Source organism: Mus caroli, unplaced genomic scaffold, assembly GCF_978045245.1.
Source record: "Mus caroli unplaced genomic scaffold, Mus_caroli_1 scaffold_9, whole genome shotgun sequence".
In the NCBI taxonomy this organism is placed as follows: domain Eukaryota; kingdom Metazoa; phylum Chordata; class Mammalia; order Rodentia; family Muridae; genus Mus; species Mus caroli.
This window is the reverse complement of record NW_028227264.1, coordinates 123761791-123782796: the sequence shown is the minus strand read 5'-3', so window position 1 is coordinate 123782796 and position 21006 is coordinate 123761791. Positions and strand designations below refer to the sequence as shown.

General features: G+C 38.2%; 1 long non-coding RNA gene across 1 annotated transcript; it reads right to left on the bottom strand.

The window, feature by feature from the left end:
• Positions 1–13025: 13025 nt before the first annotated feature.
• Positions 13026–19519, bottom strand: LOC110304013 (uncharacterized). The gene is made up of 3 exons (XR_002378995.2): positions 19140–19519; positions 17314–17558; positions 13026–13149 (listed from the first exon to the last, which is right to left on the bottom strand). It is a non-coding gene; the product is annotated as an uncharacterized LOC110304013 (long non-coding RNA).
• Between the last annotated feature and the right edge of the window lie 1487 nt (positions 19520–21006).

Below are 21006 nucleotides of genomic sequence, written 5' to 3'. Positions count from 1 at the left end.
CTGCCTAGATGTTGATCACACTGCAATATCCTTCCTTTATGACAGGCTGCTGATGTGAAAAGACTGGTGACTGAGTGTGTACACACCCACTCTAAGTGCTGTTCATCAGAAGTGTAGTGATAATGAAGAAGGCCAGTATGTCCAGTGTTCTATACTCCAGCTTCTAGCCACACACAGCCATGGAGTATCTAAAGCGTGGGCAGTAAGACAGAAGAGCTGGAAATGAGGCAACTTAGCTCATAACGGGATCTGCTACTTTTCACTCACTTGGCATTTGTCTTCAATGGTGAACCATGACTTTGGATTACTAGGATCAACATACCAGCCCTCAATCTGTAAAAAGAGACAGGTATAGAGTGGAGATATATACAGTGTTGTAAGTATAAAGACACTTCATAAGTATCTCTTAATCTCTGTCTTACATAGTACATGCCTTAAAATTTGTGTTTTCGAATTTTACTTAACTTTTAATTTTTAATTAAAATAAGTATACTTTTCTCCCACTTTCCTATCTTCTCTCCAACCCTTACTCTTCCCAGCTGCTCCCTGTCAAACTTGTAGCCTTTTTTCTTTTATCATGATTATCACATGTATATGCATAAAACTTTAAGGACAGATTGTTGTGTTCACGCATTGTTATTTCCTATATATGATTTCAGGGCTGGGCGCTTTGTATTTGATAGCCATTAGTATGTTGATCACCAGGTGAGACATTCTCTCTCTCTCTACCCATTAGTTGCCCATAGTTCTTGTCTGGGAATGGGACTGTGTGAGAGCTCCCACCTTTTGTGCTCCATGTATATTGATGTTGGCATTGCTCAATTCTTGTTGATGAAGTCATTCCTTTTGAGTCCTACATGAATCCACCTGCCATTTCTAGGGCATAATCTCACTGCACTTTTGCTGGCCCTCTGTGGTTTCCTTTCATGCTGTCTGCAGGGAAGAGAGGTTTCATTGATGAGTGACCCATGTTGGTGGATATAAGGATGTTAGGGATAGTGTTGCTTTGGGAAGTTGGCAGTAATGCATTTACTTCTAAGATTCATGATCACAATGGCCTCAGGTGGTTGGCCAGGTTGTCAGTGCTGGAGGCGATTTTCCTCCTACTGAGTATGCCTTAAGTGCAATAGATAGATGCTCATTTTCCCCAAGTTATGAGGGCATTATTATGCGCTTAGGGATGCCTTACTATGTAGGTTATTGCCATAGGTCTGGCATCTTCTTCTGTGTTTTAAAGCCACTTCTCATCAAAGGTCCACATAGATCCTCAAATAAACATGTGCACATACACCTAGGTTTTTAAATTTTTTAATAAATTCTTTATTTTTAATGCAATTCCAGAGATCTGGCGAAATTGGATTTTTTAAAAATCTGTATGATAATTGAGTGCAGAATGATTTTGTGCCTAAATTGTTTTTATTGGATATTTTATTTGTTTACCTTTCAAATGTTATCCCCTTTCCCAGATTCCTTCCCCAAAACTCCCTATCCCACCCCGTTTCCCCTTGCTTCTATGAGGGTGCTCCCCCAACCTCCCACCCACTCTGTCTTTCCTGCCCTGGCATTCCCCTACACTGCGGCATTGATCCTTCACAGGACCAAGGGCTTCTCTCCTCCCACTGATGCCCAAAAGGCCATGCTCTGCCAATTCCAAAAGAACACACATGGTATGCACTCACTGATAACTGGATATTATCCCAAAAGCTCAGAATACCCAAGATACAATTCACAGACCACATGAACATCAAGAAGGGGGAAGATCAGCCGGGTGTGGTGGCGCACGCCTTTAATCCCAGCACTCGGGAGGCAGAGGCAGGCGGATTTCTGAGTTCGAGGCCAGCCTGGTCTACAAAGTTAGTGCCAGGACAACCAGGGCTACACAGAGAAACCCTGTCTCGAAAAAACCAAAAAAAAAAAAAAAAAAAAAAAAGAAGGGGGAAGATCAAACTGTGGTGCTATGGTCCTTCTTAGAAGGAGAAACAAAATATTCACAGGAGGAAATACAGAGACAAAGTGTGGAGTAGAGACTGAAGGAAAGGCCATGCAGAGACTGCCTCATCTGGTGATCCATTCCATATACAGTCACCAAACCCAGACACCATTAGAGATGCCAACAAGTGCTTGCTGACAGAAACCTAGTATAGCTGACTCCTAAGAGGCTCTGCCAGACCCTGACAAGTACAGAGGCTGATGCTTGCAGCCAACCATTGGACTGAGCACAGAGGTCCCCAATCAAGGAGTTAGAGAAGGGATTGAAGGAGCTGAAGGGGTTTGCAATCACATAGGAAGAACAACAACATCAACCAAGCAGATACCCCATAGCTCCCAGGGACTAAGCCACCAAGCAAAAAGTACACATGGAGGGACCCACAGCTCCAGCCACATATGGGCTTAAATGGTTTTAAACTGTCTTTTCATTCACCAGTACTCTATTCTATTTTTCTGGGTCACATATACCACTACCCCAGAGCATTTTCCTGATAGCCAATCTTCTTAATGTGAATTTTATCCTGTGACATTACTCATGTTCCCAGTGTCCTGACACTGGTCATTTTGTCTCTCCTTACCTCTGATTCTCTAGGATGTATTGCTATTGCATTAAACAAATTGTGTTGTTCAAACCACAAGTCTCTAAATTTACAGTGACATTTTTTTTTTTTTGAGCAGAGTGACCCACTGTAAGTGCTTAACCTGCTGTGCTTATGTAATCAAACCATTGCCCGTGTCTTCTTAGTATAATGCACTAGGGCTGACTGTTATTACTCTCTTATTCTCTGTGCCATAGAGCAATCAGTGATATGTGAATTGAAAGGTATAAAGAAACATACAGAGTAAGTTATGAAATTTAGGGATATTATCAAATCATAGAACTTGAATGCTGTGGACTTAATTTGAAAATATCAATGTAAATTGTTCTCTTTATAGACCATTTTATTGTCTGACTGTTTATGTTTGATTTCTGTAGCACTGTGTTGGAGTGATCATAACTGGAAAAAAATAATGCTAGTTTATCTCAATTTCATTATACGAAGTTGTTACATCTATATCTATCTTTCCAGGGTCGAGAATACCCAGATACCTAGTTGCACATGCTTGAGATATATTAGTTTCAATGTCATCTGGGAGAGATTATCTCTCGAATTCGGGAACTGATCAGGCTGTCTTCCATATAAGAGTAGGCAACATCTAGCTTGTTTAGGTTCAGTATAGCAAACAGGTAAAGGAAGTTAGATTGTACCTTACTCTTCCCTAATTTTTAAAGATGTATTTATTTCTATTTGTTTTGCTTGCATGCATATGCACCTGATGCCCACAGACATTAGAGGAGACACTGGATCCCCTGAACACGAAGTTACAAGTGGTGTTGAGCCCCAAGGGGTGCTGGGAACAGAATCATAGCTTGGTCTCTATATATGATCTCTCATGGCTCCTTTAACTTTGGTCTTTGACATTTGGTGCTAGATGCTTCTACACTGGGCTCATCCAGTTCTGCTGCCAGCCTCCTCAGGTGGCAGTCTCCTCAGGTGGCAGTCTCCTCAGGTGGCAGTCTCCTCAGGTGGCAGTCTCCTCAGGTGGCAGTCTCCTCAGGTGGCAGTCTCCTCAGGTGGCAGTCTCCTCAGGTGGCAGCCTCCTCAGGTGGCAGTCTCTTCTGAAGGTCTTCTAGGTTGCATTTATTCATTCCTGATTCTATCATGCAAACTGTCACACTGTCCCTGTATCCAATGCCTTACAGTCTTTTCATTTAATAGTTTATTAATTTTATTAGTGAGCTTACTTTCAGTCCCTTCAGTTTATCATTCTCTTGTATACTGTATGATGCAATTACATATCACAACTATAATGTACTTTCTGGGAGTGTAGAATTTGTGAGCACAAATTGTGAGGCTCTCTTTGGCAACATCTCTCAGTGTCCTTTCTACTCTTTTGTTTTCTACCAAAAACTTGGCTTTGAAGAATAGCAGATTTGGGATATTTTATTATATGTTGAAAATACACTCCTAACTAATATGTAAATATCATTGGTATGTGAGAAATGAATATCCATGTGCATACACACACACATGCAAGGACAGGTATGTGTGGACACACGCAAACACACATTTTTTTGGAGACAGATGCTATAGAGCAGTCGTTCTCAGCCTTCCTAATTCTGGGATCCTTTAATACATTTCTTCATGCTGTGACCACCACCCATCAAAATATTTCTATATTATTTCATAACTTCTGTTATAAATAATAATGTAAGTACATAAAATGCAGCATAGTTGATATGTGACCCCTTTTGAGGATTTCAATACATAAGTTAAAAACCACTGCTATAGATAGATAGATACAGAGAGAGAGAGAGAGAGAGAGAGAGAGAGTATATAGTAAGCAGACTATTGATTATATAAATAAATAAACAAATAAGTAAGTAAGGGTACATGAAGGTTGAAGCAAGCAAATGAGTGATAAATACTGAATGTGACAAGAGTTAGAGAGAGGAGTGAGGGTTGAAGATAATCAAATACATTGTACGTGTGTTAAAAATGCTTTGGAGTACAATGAACAATCATAGTATCAACTGAAAAAGCAATTATCAAGCAATGTTCAATTACAAAGAAAATACTAAAATTAAATTTACAAATATGGAATCTAGTGATGAATTATTTAATTAAAAAAGCCAGCAGGTAAGAGTACTCATTGCTCTTCCTAAGGACCCAAGTTCATCTCTCAGTACTTACTTGGGGCTTCACACTCACTGGTAACTCCAATTCAAAGAGATCCAATGCCATGTCCTGGCCTCTGCAACACTGAACGTGTGAAGAACACATAAATGCACACAAGCAAAACATCTACATACTTAAAAGTTTTTAAATGAATTTACAAAAATAACAAGGGAATTCCCATGTCTATTGATTCAGCTTCTGTTAAAACTTTTAAACCAAAGTCTGGCTTATAAGACTGTTTTCAGTACCCTAGATAAAGCAACATCATTTCTTACGCGGTCATTATCTACTTGAGCATCAAGGCAAAGACAAGAACCAGGTGCAGGGAAATCAGACAGGAAGCGGAGGTGCCTTCTACAGTGGGAAGAGACTAATGGGAAACTATGAAAGTCAGTGTAAAGGAAGAAAGATGAGAAGGCATGCACATTCATGAGCATTCTACAAGCACAGAGGGCTGGGTTTAAAGTTGGGATGTTGGTCAGCATCCCTTGGGAGGACCTCTTTTTTTCCAAGTGCTCCTTATAAACATTGGCTATTCCTTATATGTCCCACTCATCTGGCACCTTCTGCTACTCATTTCTAGTCTTAAAATATCACATTTCAAGTACGAAGAGAGAATGCGTATATAAAAAAAATGATGTTAACAAGAATTACAAAGGACTTGTAAACAAACAATGCTTGGCTTGGTCATAAACTATGAATCAATATGGAAAGCAGTCAATAGGCATGAGGTTCACCTTTGGGATGGTGGAGAAAGGAGACCAGAGGAACCTCGTCCCAGTCAACCACAGTGCAACTTGAGAAAACTATTATTTTAATTATTAAAATCATAAGAAATGTTCCCAAGAGCATAGAGCAAATGAAGAAACATTTATCTCCTTTCAAATCTACTCTCACCCACTCACACAAACAACCTAAATCTGTGACTCCCTGTAACTAACATCCATTCTTTGCAAAATTCTGAGAGAGCTATTCTGTTAGTGGTTGTAGCTGAGACAGCTTCCCCTGCCTTAGTACTCACTACAACACAATCAGTCCAAAACGAGAAGACTATGACATACCTTCTCTTCTCATTCCTTCACTTTTTTCTTTCTTTGCCAGCATGTTTTCTTTATTTTCACAGCGTATCTGAAGTTCTGCCCTGTATAGGAACAGCTAAGGGGACAACTCTCTCCTTTTTATCCTCATGCTACTTCTATGCCAACCCTGCCTGCTGATAACAACGACCTCTAATCATGCCCTATATTACTGTAAGTTAGACATTTCTTACTTGGAGAACAAACAGAATGTAACCTGTTAATACGCTTGAATATTATTCAGTGCTGAAATGATCGAAGAGCTGATACACACAACAACATTGATGGTCCTTATGAGCACCATGCTTAATAGAAAAAAAACAGTCAGAAGGCTCACAGTGTATTGTTCTACTTGGGTTAAGTGTTCAAAGCTGACCAGCTTGTAAAGGCAGGAAGTAGATTAATGGCTACTATGAACCCAATTTTTTTTCTACCATGTATTATGTAATTAGTAATGATTATTCAATGAAAAGATTATCTATCTGAAAAGATTATCTGTCTGTCATCTATTTTTCTCTGTTTGCCTGTCTGTTTCTGCCTATTTCTGCCTGGCTCTGTCTATCTGTCTTCTGTTTTCCTTTCTCTGATATAGGATCCCTTTGTAGTCCTGGCAGTCATGGAACTTGATAAGTAGAGTAGGCTTGCTTCTAAATTACAGTGACTCACCTGCCTCTGCCTTTCATGTACTTAGATTAAAGACCTAATTTTGATAGTCTGATAAAAGTTAATCATTTTGGGGTAAGAAACTTTTCTTTTTTTTAAATATTTTTATTCGATATTTTCCTCATTTGAAACTTTTCTTAATTAAATATAAATAATGTCACAATCTATAAAGATTCTAATCCCTACCAGAAATAACATTATGTGAAGTTTAATCTGAATATATGGCTTATTGTGATTAAATACCACCACTAAAAACTGCAATAAAAAGTAAAAAATTAATGTGTAAAAAAATACAATTGAATCATAGATAAACAGGATCTTGATAAAATACAATTTTATTTTCTTTTTTATGGCCTCCAGAAAAATCTGGCTTTCATTCTAAAATGTTATAGGCACATACGGTATATTTCCAATACAATTGGCCACTAGAGTGTACAAGCTATTAAGATAAGTTATTGTCTGATATTCCTCAGTAGACATGCTTGAGGGGGGAATAATGTAGGTATAGCATATTTAACAAGATTTCTAAGGAATTTTTAAAAATGGTAAGATTTAAAATGTTTATTGAATTTTAAAAATGTTACATCATCAACTTGACAGGGGTCAAAAGCCAGGGACACACAACCCAAGGTGTGAAGAGACAAATGGGTAGAAGCAGAGGGGTGATATGTATAAGATGCTGTGAGATACAGGTAATCCCAATGGCCTATTACATGAAGCAGAGGGGTGATATGTAATAAGATGCCATGAGATACAGACCATCCCAATGGCTGGTTACATGAAGCAGTGGGGTAATATGTAATAAGATGCTGTGAGAAGACCTAGTATACATTGTATGGAGAACTAGAGTGGAGAAGCTTAACACTGTCAAACACTAGACAATGTTCAGGAAGTAGAAATATAGCTCATTGATGCCATCTGCAAATATGACATTCACTTAGCAGAACATCTTACCGCACATCACAAATTTCAATTGTGATCATGTTAAACATTTTATGCATTTTTATTTTCATTCATTATATTTCCTTTTATTTTGAGACAAAGTTTTCTATAACTCCATCTGGCCTCAATCTTCTTATGTAACTGAAGATGGCTGTGAACTTCTTTCTGATCCTTCTACTCCACATAAATAGTTAACACAGTTTAGCCATGAATGTAAACACCTAAATTAATGCCCAAATATTTTTTAAATTGAGTAAATATGGTGATAAATTTAGAATTTGACCACCAGACTCCAGAGTCTCTCAATGAGGTAATCAATGCTAATGTATGTTGAGATTCTACATTATGCTGTGAGGAGCACGGGGAAGCTGATACAGTGTCCTTTCCTCCACACAGATGAAAAATAATAAGAGCTGTAAAAATAAATAAATAAATAAATAAATAAATAAATAAACATCCCAACTGAAATCTGATACTAAAGGGATAAGCATAATAATGCATGAGAAATAGTAACTATGGTATTCTTGGTTCCTATATCAAGTCTAATCACCAATAAATGCTGGATTAAAAATAATATCCATGTGTGACTAAGTCTGGTAGAGTTAATAACAAAGGCTCCTCACTTTCTGAAAATTTATTTTAATATCTGACATTCGTTTCCATGTTGCTTCTGTATTTTAAAATAAGCTGTACTAATTAAATCAAAATGAAGTAAGACAAGGTAACATATTGACACAAGGTAAAAATAGGGATAGGAGGCAAAATGGCAAGGTTCATGCCTTCCCATGATGAGGAAGACCACAAAATCATGAAGCCAATCTCTTCCCAGAATGAGAACTCGCAACAGAACCTGTTGCAGCAACACAGCAACACTTGGCTTAAAAGTTTATCCAGCAGAAATTATTTGTCCAGGTAATCATGACTCTGTCCACTTGTGACTGCTTTTTAATATCCAGTGGGAAAAATTCCAAGCTTTCAATTTCAGAGTAGTTAGAAAAATCAAACGAACATTGAACACACGTGTATAACGTGCATTAGTGCCTGGTGCATAGAGTGTTCATGCCAAAGTAATGTTGTTCATTGTTATTGACAGTCACACGTTTTATCGTTTAGAACAAAAAAACTTGGAATGTATTATGAGGCAATCATCGATATATATGTACTATATAAGTGCAAGATAAGCGAAAATCCTAATCAGTATCACTCCTGAACTAGAGCACTGGAGATTAAGAGAACAACTTTTAAGAAACAGAAAACATTTCATATCTTTTGCCACCATTGAAAAAAATGTCTGCCCAGCAAAACACACAATTCAGCAAACTAATCATGAAATGTCAGTCTGCTGTCCTCTATCAATTAGGGCTTAAGGGGGAAGTTATTTTTTTGCTGCAAAGTAAGTATTTCCTAGGACAAACATCTGTGTCTCAGCTGATTTTATTTTCAATAATAAAATCCTCATGGAAAAGACACATTATTCTGAAATGTATATGGAATTGTGCTAAAGCCTAATTTTTAACATATAATAGGTCACTATTTCAAATTTAAACACCTAATTTTAAGTGATATATAGATATAGATGATATAGATATAGACACACACACATATATATATACATATGTATGTATATATATATATATATATATACACAATTATAATTCCTTATAATTCCGTTTATAAGGAATTAAGCAGGTGGTTATGATGTGGAGAATATAAAAATTTTTTAAAGGGAAAGAACACACAGATACATGTGTGTTTTAGGAAACTGTTTAATTGTTTTTAATCTACACAATATTTTGTTCAAAGAAATGAACAAATATAATATGTCATTTTCATCAAAGATATCTTAAGGGAAACATATGGAAGGTTTGTTAAGTTGACTAATTCAGTGCTCAATTACGGTTCTGCTTTGGGTACCTCTTGGTGTCTTCATTTATATATATATAACGTGTGTGTTTATGCATCTGTGTCTATCTATGTGTCTGTATGTGCATATATGTAAATATAAATTCTCTATATATACAAAATATTAAAATATAGCTATACTGTAAAAGAATGGCAAATTCCCCTACAAGATAATACAGGCTAACAACTCCAACAATGGAAAACATTGCTAGGAATCTGCTGCTTCTTTTGAGCTATTGTCCAATGAGATCCCATAGATTCCCCCAAACATTACAGTTTATTGCTATTGCTCTTGGTTACCCTACAGAACCTGAAAGTTAAGAAACTGTTATTAAAGACATCACACACTTGAGTTATCAAACATGATGAAATCAAGCTGTATTTTACATGGAAGCTTCAATCTTACTGGCTTTATTAATGACAAAAAGTCCTTTTTTTGTGATAGATGTGTTATACTGAGCAGTGACAAACTATGTTCCATAAGAAGTGAATATATTACTTGGAGCCTATCTCATAAAATATATTGTGAATAAAGTAAAATCACTACAGCTCGCAGGGCATTGAAAAACACATCAGTGTGGACCTGCTTCACAGCTACGTGCTCTCATTTCCACAGGACATACATATAGCTAAATAGGTACGGTTTCCATGAAACAGTAATAACACTGCTATTCTTCCCTATACTTTTTAACTCGATATTGTGGTTCAGCTAAAGCATATTTTGAAATCTTTTATTCAATAATACATTTGGTTTTCACCTTAAGAACAAACTGGATAGAACCCATTGTCTGAAAATAAAGGTTCACAAAGAGAAAGCAGAGGATAGTTGCATAGTGGGGCGTGTGTGAAAATGAAAGAAGGCACAGGATTTTAGGCAACAGAGAACTCAGGGATGAGACATTGTGATATATTTCCCCAAACCAGCTATTGTGGGTCTTCACTACATTAAAAGAATGATCATGTTGAACACAGGGGTGACAGAAAAGCCATTCTGCTTGCTTTTCCCTCATAAGTGAACAATTTAAATGCATGTCCACTCACCTTAGCGAAACGGGAGATAAATGCCCTTTTTATTCTGATAGCATGGCCTTTTGAGCACATTGAGAACAGGAAATAGCTGAATCTGCTACTCAATATCTTCCAGGAAAAAAATTACATTGTTAATTCTTCTAGGGCATAAAGAATAAGCATTTGCATTTGTGTGCTTTAATAGCATAATACAGTCTAATACATAATACATAGCCAGTAAATGTTTACTGAAAATTTTTAAATTCATTTAAAATATAAAGGAATGAATATTAATTACGCTAAATTATAGAATATCATCTTCACAACCATGTTTTGCCTCTTATTTATCAAGTTTGCACACTCAAGGTATTTGCATTTAATCTCATAAACCTGTTTCCTTAGATTTCACTACTATGAAGTGAGCCTTACAATTAGATAGTATGAGTTAGTGCGAGTAGATACTAAACAACTAGAAAAAGTCAAGGACCACCTACTAGAAATTAATTGGATTGATTATAAGGATATGATTACTTTAGTTCTCATTTAGCATAAGCTATATAAACTATCAGGTTATACATACTTCATAACAATGCTAGAGAAGTAAATAGCATTACACCCAGTTTTGAGTACCTAAGGATGCAAAGGATACTTTGCAGATAAAAATTCATATTTTCACTTATACACCTACTAAGTAAAAAAGCAGAAGACAAATGGCCTTTGAAATGATTCACCCAGGCTTCGCCAGAGTCGTCCAGATAGTCTATCATAAAAAATATCTACTGAACCCATCCTCAGGATGAAATTAATTTTCTCATAAAAGAGATATAAAATCAAAGAACATCTTGGATAGATTCTACACTGTTCTCAGGTCTTCCAGTCACTAACAAAGGTTGCATTTTTTTTTTTTCTGGTGCCACTAAAAGAGGAATCCTTACAAAGATATCCAAGACGCATAGATAATTTAGGAAACAAATGATACCTCATTGACTCAAATTTTTTCTCTTTATCAAGCAATGATACAAAACAAACAAAAAACTATTCACAGTTCTTAAGATAGGTTTCCTTGTGGTATGATCGAACATTATTTGGATATATGCTCAGAAGTGATAGAGTTGGATCTTGATGTAAAACAATTCCCGATTTTCTGAGAAACCACCAAATTCATTTCCAAATTGGTTATCCAAGTTTGCACTCCCACCAGCAATGAAGGAGTGTTCCCCTTGCCCAAATCCTTGTCAGCATGAGCTGACTCCTGAGATTTTTATCTTAGCCATTCTGACAGGTATAATGTCAGTTGTTTCAATTTGCATTTCCCTGATTACTAAGGACACCGAACATTTCTCTAAGTGCTTCTCAGCCATTGCAGACTCTTCTATTGATAATACTCTGTTTAGCTTGGTACCTCATTTTGAATTGGGTTATTTGATTTGTTGGAGTCTAATTTTTTGAGTTCTTTATATATTTTGAATATCATCCCTGTCAGATGTAGGGTGGTGTTGGTGAATATCTTTTCCCATGCTATAGGCTGTCATTTTGCCCTACTGATGGTGTCCTTATAGAAGCTTTTCAGTTTCATGAGACCCCATTTATTAATTTTTTATCTTGGTGACTGAACTGTTGGTGTTCTGTTCAGGAAATTATCTCCTGTGTTAATGTGTTGAAGGATATTTCTGACTTCCACTCTACTAGAGTGCATTCAATCTTCTATTGCTTTTGGAAAAATGGCCATTTAACTATGTTAATCAACAAGCATAGGATATCTTTCCATCCTCTGATATCTTGTCATTTTTTCTTCAAAGACTTGAAGTTCTTGTCATACAGGTCTTTTACTTGCTTGGTTAGAGTTGCACCAAGATAAGTTATATTATTTGTGGCTATTGTGGATGGTGTTGTTTTCCTAGTTTTTTTTTTCCTTAGCCTGTTTATTATTTGTATAAAGAAAGGACACTCATTTTTATTTTTAGTTATGGTGTATGCAGGTACTTTGCTAAAGGTCTCTATCAGCTGTAGGAATTCCCTGGTTGAAATTTTGGGGGTCATTTATGTATTTCAGCACGTCATCTGTGAATACCAGTACCTTGACTTCTTCCTTTCCACTTTGTATCTCCTTAATTTTCTTTAGTTATCTTTCTTCCTTTCCACTTTGTATCCCCTTAATTTCCTTTAGTTATTTTATCAATCTAGCTAGAATATTAAGTACTATATTGGATAGATATGGAAAGAGTGAGCAGCATTGTAAAATCCCCTGATTTTAGGGGAATTGCTTTAATATTCTCTCCATTTACTCTGATGTTGGCTGTTGGCTTGCTGTATATTGCCTTTGTTGAGTTTAGGTATGCCACCTTGTATCCCCGATCTCTCCAAGACTTTCATCATGAAGGAGCAGCTGTGTCTGACTCTGTTGTTTGCCTTTGGATCCCCTTTTCCTAACTGAACTGCCTTGCCTAGCCTCAGTAAAAGAAGATGCACCTAGTCCTACTGCAACTTGATATGCCAAGGCAGACTGATACCTGTGGGAGGTCTCCCCTTCTCTGAGGTAAACAGGAGGAAGATAGGCACAAGAGTTGTGAGGTGGAGGGTCTGGGAGAATAGGAAGGGGGTTAAAATACAGAAAACAATTGACCATGTTGTCCACAACCCAAATTGATATATATATATATATATATATATATATATATATATATATATAATATCACCTCTACATGTAAAGTTCAGAGAACATTGCAGAAGAGCACTTGGAAAGATTTTAATATCCAGGGGCCCAGAATGCCTGCCGTGAGAGTATGTCTTCCAGTTGACAGCAAAGTAACACTCTTGAGATCTCAGCAATACAGTTGTCTGCACACGACCTATAAAATGACACCAATTAACATGTCAATATGGATGGGGCAAATCTCACATGGCCCTACTTCTAGATGGAAAGCTACAAGAAATTAACAGCTTCTGAGAAAGTGATAAGCTGGTCTCCTAAGCCAAATGGGTCTGCCAAAAACATATATACCCATGAGCAACACTAAATGAATTCAGTGGGCCTATTTAACAGTTAGAGAAGAGGTTATGGAAGGGGGAGCAGAAATAATACAACTAGAGTACTCATTTATGAAATTATATGAGAATGATAATTTCTATAGTACCAATCTTTGATATAAAGGAATACATTAAATGTGTGTTGTGAATTTTAAGCATCATAGGCATAGAAGTGAGGACCATAGAACTTGAGATTCTGCTGAAAAAAATGTAGTGACGGAGTGTAGATCTCCCAAATAGAACAGAGCTAGACTGTCTCCTGGCTCTGCCATTTACTTTCTATATTACCTAGAAATGTTTGTCTGTTCCCTTAAATATACTAGCATCAGCAACACCTGGTGGGTATTTTGTCTCTCCTTCTTCTGGTTCCACACACGTTCTCTTGTACCTGGGAGCATCCCTCATGACTCAAGATGAGACAGATGTTCCAAGCTCAGAGAAGGCAAGTGAGAGACTTTACCACAAACCTCAGTTGCTTTCCAGTTTCAGTAAGAAACTAGTTAATCACTCTCTGTTTTTATCCTTCAGTTTTCCTATGTAAACTCACAAAACCACACAAATGATATCCCATTACTTCTCACACCAAAGTTGAAGGGGTCAGGTTATGCAAAGGACACACTCCAGGTCCTAAGAATTTGCACACCATCTTAATCACTGTTTATGATCTCTTCTGATATGCATGCTGCTTTACCAATGTAACATTGATCAGTCATTTCTCTTGCTGTCTGTCTTTCCACAGATTACTTGCCTTAGGTAATCCTAAATAATAATTCCTCTTGGCAATATCCAAAAATTTTATTAGGAAACTGAACCTTGATTTAATAACTTAATAATCATTGACTCTGGAGTTTTAGAAATCCACACCAGACTTAGGAAACACATGAGAGGTTTAAATAAAGACATCAGAAACAAACATTTTGATGAATTTGGGATACATGTTTACGGCCTATGCTCATTTAGCCACTGTGGGATTTGAAGCATCACATGGAACATTAATGTATTCATTGAACTGAAATCATTATGGAAATTTAGAAATTTGAGAGATTTGACATTGGAGATAGTAAAACTGACTCAAACTGTAAAAGATGAGGTATTTTTAATGGCCTCCCATCGAAAATGATGAGTTTATATTGCTATGTGATCTGTCATATTATAAAATTGTATTTCCAGGCTAATAAAACGGTTTATAAGGCCTGACTTGAAATATATTCATAGTAGTATATTAATATTAGAAAGATATAAGTATCTATAAAATATAGATGTAAAAATAGCTCTCCATAGAAAGTTTAGCCTTTATACAAGAAAACAAACAGTTCTTCAGAACATTTCAGAAACCATGAACTTCCCAGAGAGAAATTAGATGTGATGGAATACTAGAGTCACTCTGCCATTATAATCCCATTTAGGCAGAAATGCCAGAAGTGCGACCTAAGCAGTTGCTGTGAAGACAAGTTGTATACTCTCTCTTTGCATGTTACATGCCACATAAATGATTTTGTTTTGTTTTTCCTATTGGCTTCTGGAAGTCTTTTACAGGATTAAGGAACTCAAGACAATGTGGCCATGTGTGGTACTTCAAGAGAATCACAGGAGCAATCCGAGGCCTACAGATCTCCTTCAGTCTGGATAGAAGTGTGGCCAAAGTGAAAGTACAAATCCTTCAACAATATAAAGCAAACTGTGGCACTGATCAGCTGGGAATCTTTTGAGGGGTTTAAGTGGTGACCTGGCAGCTAGCTTTGGTTCCAGTAAAAAGCTAATCCTCTAGGGTTGGATGAGAGCTGCTTCAAAGATCTTGAGCTACTTGAAATCATTGTCCTGTTTATAAAAAGTGATACGGAGGGTGAAGGAGTGCTCATAAAGGTGACTCGGGTTGCCAAGTGAGAAGGCGTCATGGCAGACGTCCTTATTCACGCTCCACTAGGCTGATTCTCAAAAGGGATTTGCTGTTTGGCTAGCTGACTGACTGCCAAATGTATTGGTCTTGCTGACAGACATACTTTGGATTTCAGGGGGGTGTAAGTTAAAAAGTCCTGACAAAGACCGGTGCAGCACCTAGAAGGCAAGCCAGGCTAGAAATGGCAACCGCCTCTTGTTGCAAGGAGACTTCCGAAAGTCACCCTGCATCTGTCACCTCGCCAAGTGGAATATTCCAAAAAGCACAGAGGCTTTTGTTCAGGGCTAAGACCCCCAGCCACCATCCCCTGCCCCCCCCCCCCCGCGGAATTTCTGCTACTCAGAGAGAAGCAACTTGGTAGTCTATCCCCTTTTTGATGTAAAAAGAGGCAGCTTAAAGGAGCAGAAAGTCAAGTTTTGAAAATATACGTGCAGAAAAATGACATGGAAGCAAGAACAGAGCCTGTGGCATATTGATAATGCATGAGTTATAGGGACAGGTTGTTTGAGATTAAGTGTGAGATCTTCTAGAACCTGTAAGACATCGGAAAAGGTACTTGATTTTCTCTAAACCTTTGCTTCTAAGTTGAATAGCAATAATCTAATAATAGTGACTCTTGCAATACAGTAAAGATCCATATCTTGTTGCTAGAGTTATAGCCCTTGTTAATTTTAGTGTCTATTGGCATATTTATAGTTTTTCTCACACTTGTTTGAGACATAGATTTACATTGTTTTATTTTGCTTTTTTTTTCTCCTCCCCAAAGAAATGTAGGCTTTATTAGAAGGATGTTTTGGACAGCCCGTGAACACAGGGACGAAAATGTTATTTAACACCTAGTAAGCGATCTTGAATGTCTAAAATATCACTTCATTCATAGTAAGTGACTATGTTTACATGTGTTAAATGAATTTTTCTTTCATGGCTCTTGGAGAAAAATGAAGTGAGTTATGTGCAAGATCAAGTTCATAGCACCTAGATAATGACACTGTCTTCTTTCACACGGTTACATCGTGTTACCTATTAAGGTGTATTTGAATTTACCTCCCTGTCAGTCTCCCTCGTCTGAGAAGGCATGTCCTTACTTTACTATGACATACAGATCACTGGAGAGGAGGGTTGGCAGAGTGATAACCACTATTTATTGAAGGAACTAATCAGTATTTAATACTGAAATAAGCATATGACAATTCTAAAAATTTGAATATTTGAATAGGGACAAAGTATTGGGAAGAATACTGTAAGGCAAAAGGGCATCCTTATAATAAACAGGATAATATTATTATTTAGAGATTTATTTTCAGTTACCAGTCTGAGAAAAGCAATGCTGCCTCAGTGTAATCTCTTATGTTTAACCATTTTCCCCTAAAAGAATACTGGATTGCATTTCTTTCATGTTGAGTCCATACACATTATGCACAGATTCTTTCTATATTAAGTAATGTGGCAGTGGCCCTTGGTAGTCAACTGAACTCTACTGAGACATATATTTCACCTTGTAAAATGTTCTTGTGTACCTGGGGTGTCTCTAAAAAGGATTCCCATGTAAGATAGTTATCGGGTTAGAAAAACATGCTTGTTGTGGCAGCAGTACCTTATAGCGATGGCCAAGATTTAAGAAGTTATCTCATGTGAGACTATGCCAGGGCCTAGCAAACACAGAAGTGGATGCTCACAGTCAGCTATTAGATGGATCACAGGGCCCCCCAATGGAGGAGCTGGAGGAAGTACCCAGGGAGCTGGGGGGAATCTGCAACCCTATAGGTGGAACAACAATATGAGCTAACCAGTACCCCCCTCCCCCCAGAGCTCATGTCTCTAGCTGCATATGTATTCGAAGATGGCCTGGACGGCCATCAGTGGAAAGAGAGGCCCATTGTTTGTGCAGACTTTATATGCCTCAGTACAGGGGAATCCCAGGGCCAAGAGGTGGGAGTGGGTGGGTGGGGGAGTGGGTGTGGGAGGGTGTGGGGGACTTTTGGGATAACATTGGAAATGTAAATGAAATAAATACCCAATAATAATAAAAATTTTAAAAAAACTTTAAAAAAAGAAGAAGTTATCTCAGTAAAAAGCATTGTGCTCACACCTGCTTTTCCTCTTGTTCTGAGCAAATGCAGAAATTCTGCTGCTGCTCCCGCTGCCGCTGCTGTTGCTGCTTTTATTCTGAGCATTTTGGGACTCCAGCTTGTTTGGACTGCTTCGTATCAGTACTGGTATTCCAGATAACTCCAGGCCTTCAATATCAGACGGAAATACTGAGCCATCCAGGTTTTTGGACTGGATTACTGTGGGTTTTCCTCTCTAGCATATAACCAGATATTGTAGAATTATCTAAAACAACAGTTACAAATTATTTTTAAAAAATTTTATTGGATACTTTATTTACATTTCAAATGTTATCCTCTTTCCCGGTGCCCCCCCTCCCCCGTAACCTCCTATCCCATCTCCCCTCCCCTGCTTCTATAAGGGTTTTCCCAACCCTTCCACCCACTCCTGCCTTCCAGCCTTCAAATTTCCCTACACTGGGGCATCGAGCCTTTACAGGACCAAAGGCCTCTCTTCCCATTGATGCTGGACAAGACCATAAGTTATCAATTTTCTTAATGCTGTGATCCTTTGATACAGTTCTTTATGTTGTGGTAACCCCCAACCATAAAATTGTATGATGTTGCTACTTCATAACTGCAATTTTGCTACTGTTATCATTGGAATGTAAATATCAAATGTGAGGAATATCTGGTATGTGACCCCTGTGAAAGGGTTGTTTGAGCTGCAGGCTTGAAAAAAAAAACACTGACCCAGAACCTATGGTGTGACACACACACACACACACTCACTCACACACTTTTGATTTTGTTCTCCTGCATCAGTTCAAGCTAAATAGTGAGATGTTTATCAAATCAAAACCAACAGCAACAAAAAGAGCAGTGGCCTCTGTTGTGCTGTCGAACAAGTCTGACAGGAATCAATACATAGAAGGAAGCTGGGTGCATAAGCTGGTGACTGATTTTATGTTAAGCATACCTAAACAAGGAGCCTGTGTTCAATCGCCATCACCTTAAAATCAAAATAAGAATTTAGTGCAGTTTTATGAATCACTCCTGCTCCCCTGCATATAATAAACTTGAAGTGGGACGGGTGGGGGGGGAGTGGAAAACGAAGGAGCAGAAACCTAATTTGAATGGACTGTGGGGTTAAGAGTTTGTTTGGTATGTTTGACAGGTAAATTGGAAAGATAATGGCATAAGTGCAGTTGTGTGAGGACTGGAATATAAATAGCTCTCACAAGAGGGAAGGCTTTGCAAAAATGAAGTAAGTTCCAGTTGTCAGGACAGAAACTCCAACTCAATTAGCAGGCGTGCCTTTGCTGATTCTTAAGCCTGGCTCTGGTTTGGTGAATATTTCATAGTGGTCCTGAAAGGTATGGCCCCAAAAGTCTGGGAGTTATGCTTAATCTCACATCCACTCAAAGTAATATAAAATTGAACCTAGTTCTCAGTGAATCTACTCAAGAAAAGGCTTTGTCACATTACTTTTTAAAATTTTTTTCTAGAATGATATTCAGGCTAAGTCATTTTTATTCTCAATCTTTAGCACCAGAGTGCTTCAAATATCTGACTTGTTTTTCAAATTTTGGAATAATAAAGTATTGGAGTAGCAGGGCCAACCCAAAATGTGAAATTGGTTAAGTTTAATATTCACCGTATATAAACAACGCTTTCCTAATTCTGTGAATGAAATGACTTTGAGTATGTTAAACCACCAGAAAGCAAAGATCTCTCTCTCTCTCTCTCTCTCTCTCTCTCTCTCTCTCTCTCTCTCCCTCATGTTTATTTATTTATTAGAATTTAGTATCTGTTCCTTGACGATTTCAGAAATGTCTGCCGTATATGTTGAGTATACCACACTCACCAGCATGTCTCCGTCTTGTCTTTATTTCCTCTCCTTTGTTTGTGGTCCACGAGTCCAATTAGTGTAGGTATTAGGATGATGATTCATTTTACTGGTTTGATCGTATGCACACTTCTGTAAGTAATCACAGATGCGGCCAGCTCATGGGTGAAATAGCCATGCCACACCCAGAAAATGGCGCTCGTGGTATTCAACCCTCAGGATTTTATGTTCTCTTTTTGACCCGTCTACAAGAACTCCTGAGCTTTTCAGGGCAAAACTTGACACAAATGTGTCTTTTAAGTTTGTATGTCAGTTACTTATGCAGATTGCTTCTTGTTATTATTTAATATTACTGTCAGGCTGCCTGTCTGCCTCACCACTGGGGGCGTTATGGCCGTTCAGAGGTGGCGGGTCACTGATAGAATCAGAAGGGATAAATTCTGAGGATCTCTGGTCCAGCTGGAACGAAAGGTTCTGTGGAGCTCTGGTCTGGCCAAAAAGACCAAAGTCATACAGCTCTCCGAATGGAAGCTTGTACTGGGCAAGTAGGTATCCAGGGTCTCTCCCTATAACTTAGCAGCACAGAGGTGGTGGGCCGAAGCAAGCAGCAGAAAACCACACTTGGAGCCACAAGCAAGGAGGCGGCAGCTGGAAGTAGCTATGATCAACATCAAATGGGGACAAATAGCTGCAGACAGCCCAGAGCTGCAGCAACAAGGGGTGGTCTGGGCATTAGCCCAGCCTTGGGGGGGCTGGGGGTGGGTGCGGGGGAGATCCAAGGTCCAGCAAGGAGTGCTTTGGGAGAGAAAACGCTTCCCCAGAGTGTTACAGCTCAATGAAAACAGCCACTTTGTGAAATAACACTGCACTTTCTTCCATGTGGATCAGGACTTAATTAACATTTTGAGAGTAGGGTGGGATTCAGGGGTAAATGCTTCCCATTGGTTCAGTCTGAGATGTTAGCAATGCCCTATCTGAAGACTTTATGTGTCAGTGGGGTGTTGTGATTACACATTCCGGAATAAGTAGAGCTTGGCAGAGAGCTGCCCCCAAGCCTGCCTTTCTCAGTTGTTCTGAGATTCCTCAGGGTTTGGCCTGCTCATCCTTACCAGGTCTTCTGTCTGGTGGCAGGGTCCACTTGCCCCATACATTCCCACCATAAAAATCGAGTGTGACCTCAAAGCAATCACTGGCTATGAATTTACACATGTGTACTTAATGATGGATAGTCTACGCACTCTTAAAGCAGCGAATCATAAACAAATGGCAGGGAGGAACCCTCAGAATCCTGGTGTCAGCAGCAAAATTCAGGGTTTGCCCACCATTCTGTTTTGACTTAAAATGTTACTGGGCATTGAACTTTTTTTTACTGTCTGGTGAGCAGAAACTCACCAAGAGTCCCTTAGAGGACGGGAAGGGACCAGAAAGTAGGTGCTCAGGAATGAGGAAGCATTTTTATAGAATAGCTTTGAAAATGTCTCCTTATTCTCCCTTAACATTAAATTGTCATTATAGCAGGGTTTATTTTTGTTTGGTTTGGTTTGGTTTTTTTGTTTGTTTGTTTGTTTTGTTTTATGAGCTGACATGTTTTCCTGTTCTATTACAGATGTGTGCTGCTCTGATCCTTCCGTAGGCCGAGAATTCTGGTTCGTGTAATTTCTACAAACGTTTTTGCTGCAGTGCTGATAAAGGCCTCCTAGTTTTCACCACCGCCACCTCAGAAGATAATTGTGCTTGCTTCCTTCTTGCCAATCAACGGAAAATGAGGGTCTCGTTGGTGCTTAAAATTTCATAGGTGAATATACTTCTTCCAGCTTTTTTCGAAGATAGGGGAAAGACAGTTTTGTTGTTGTTGTTGTTGTTGTTTTGTTTTGTTTTGTTTTGT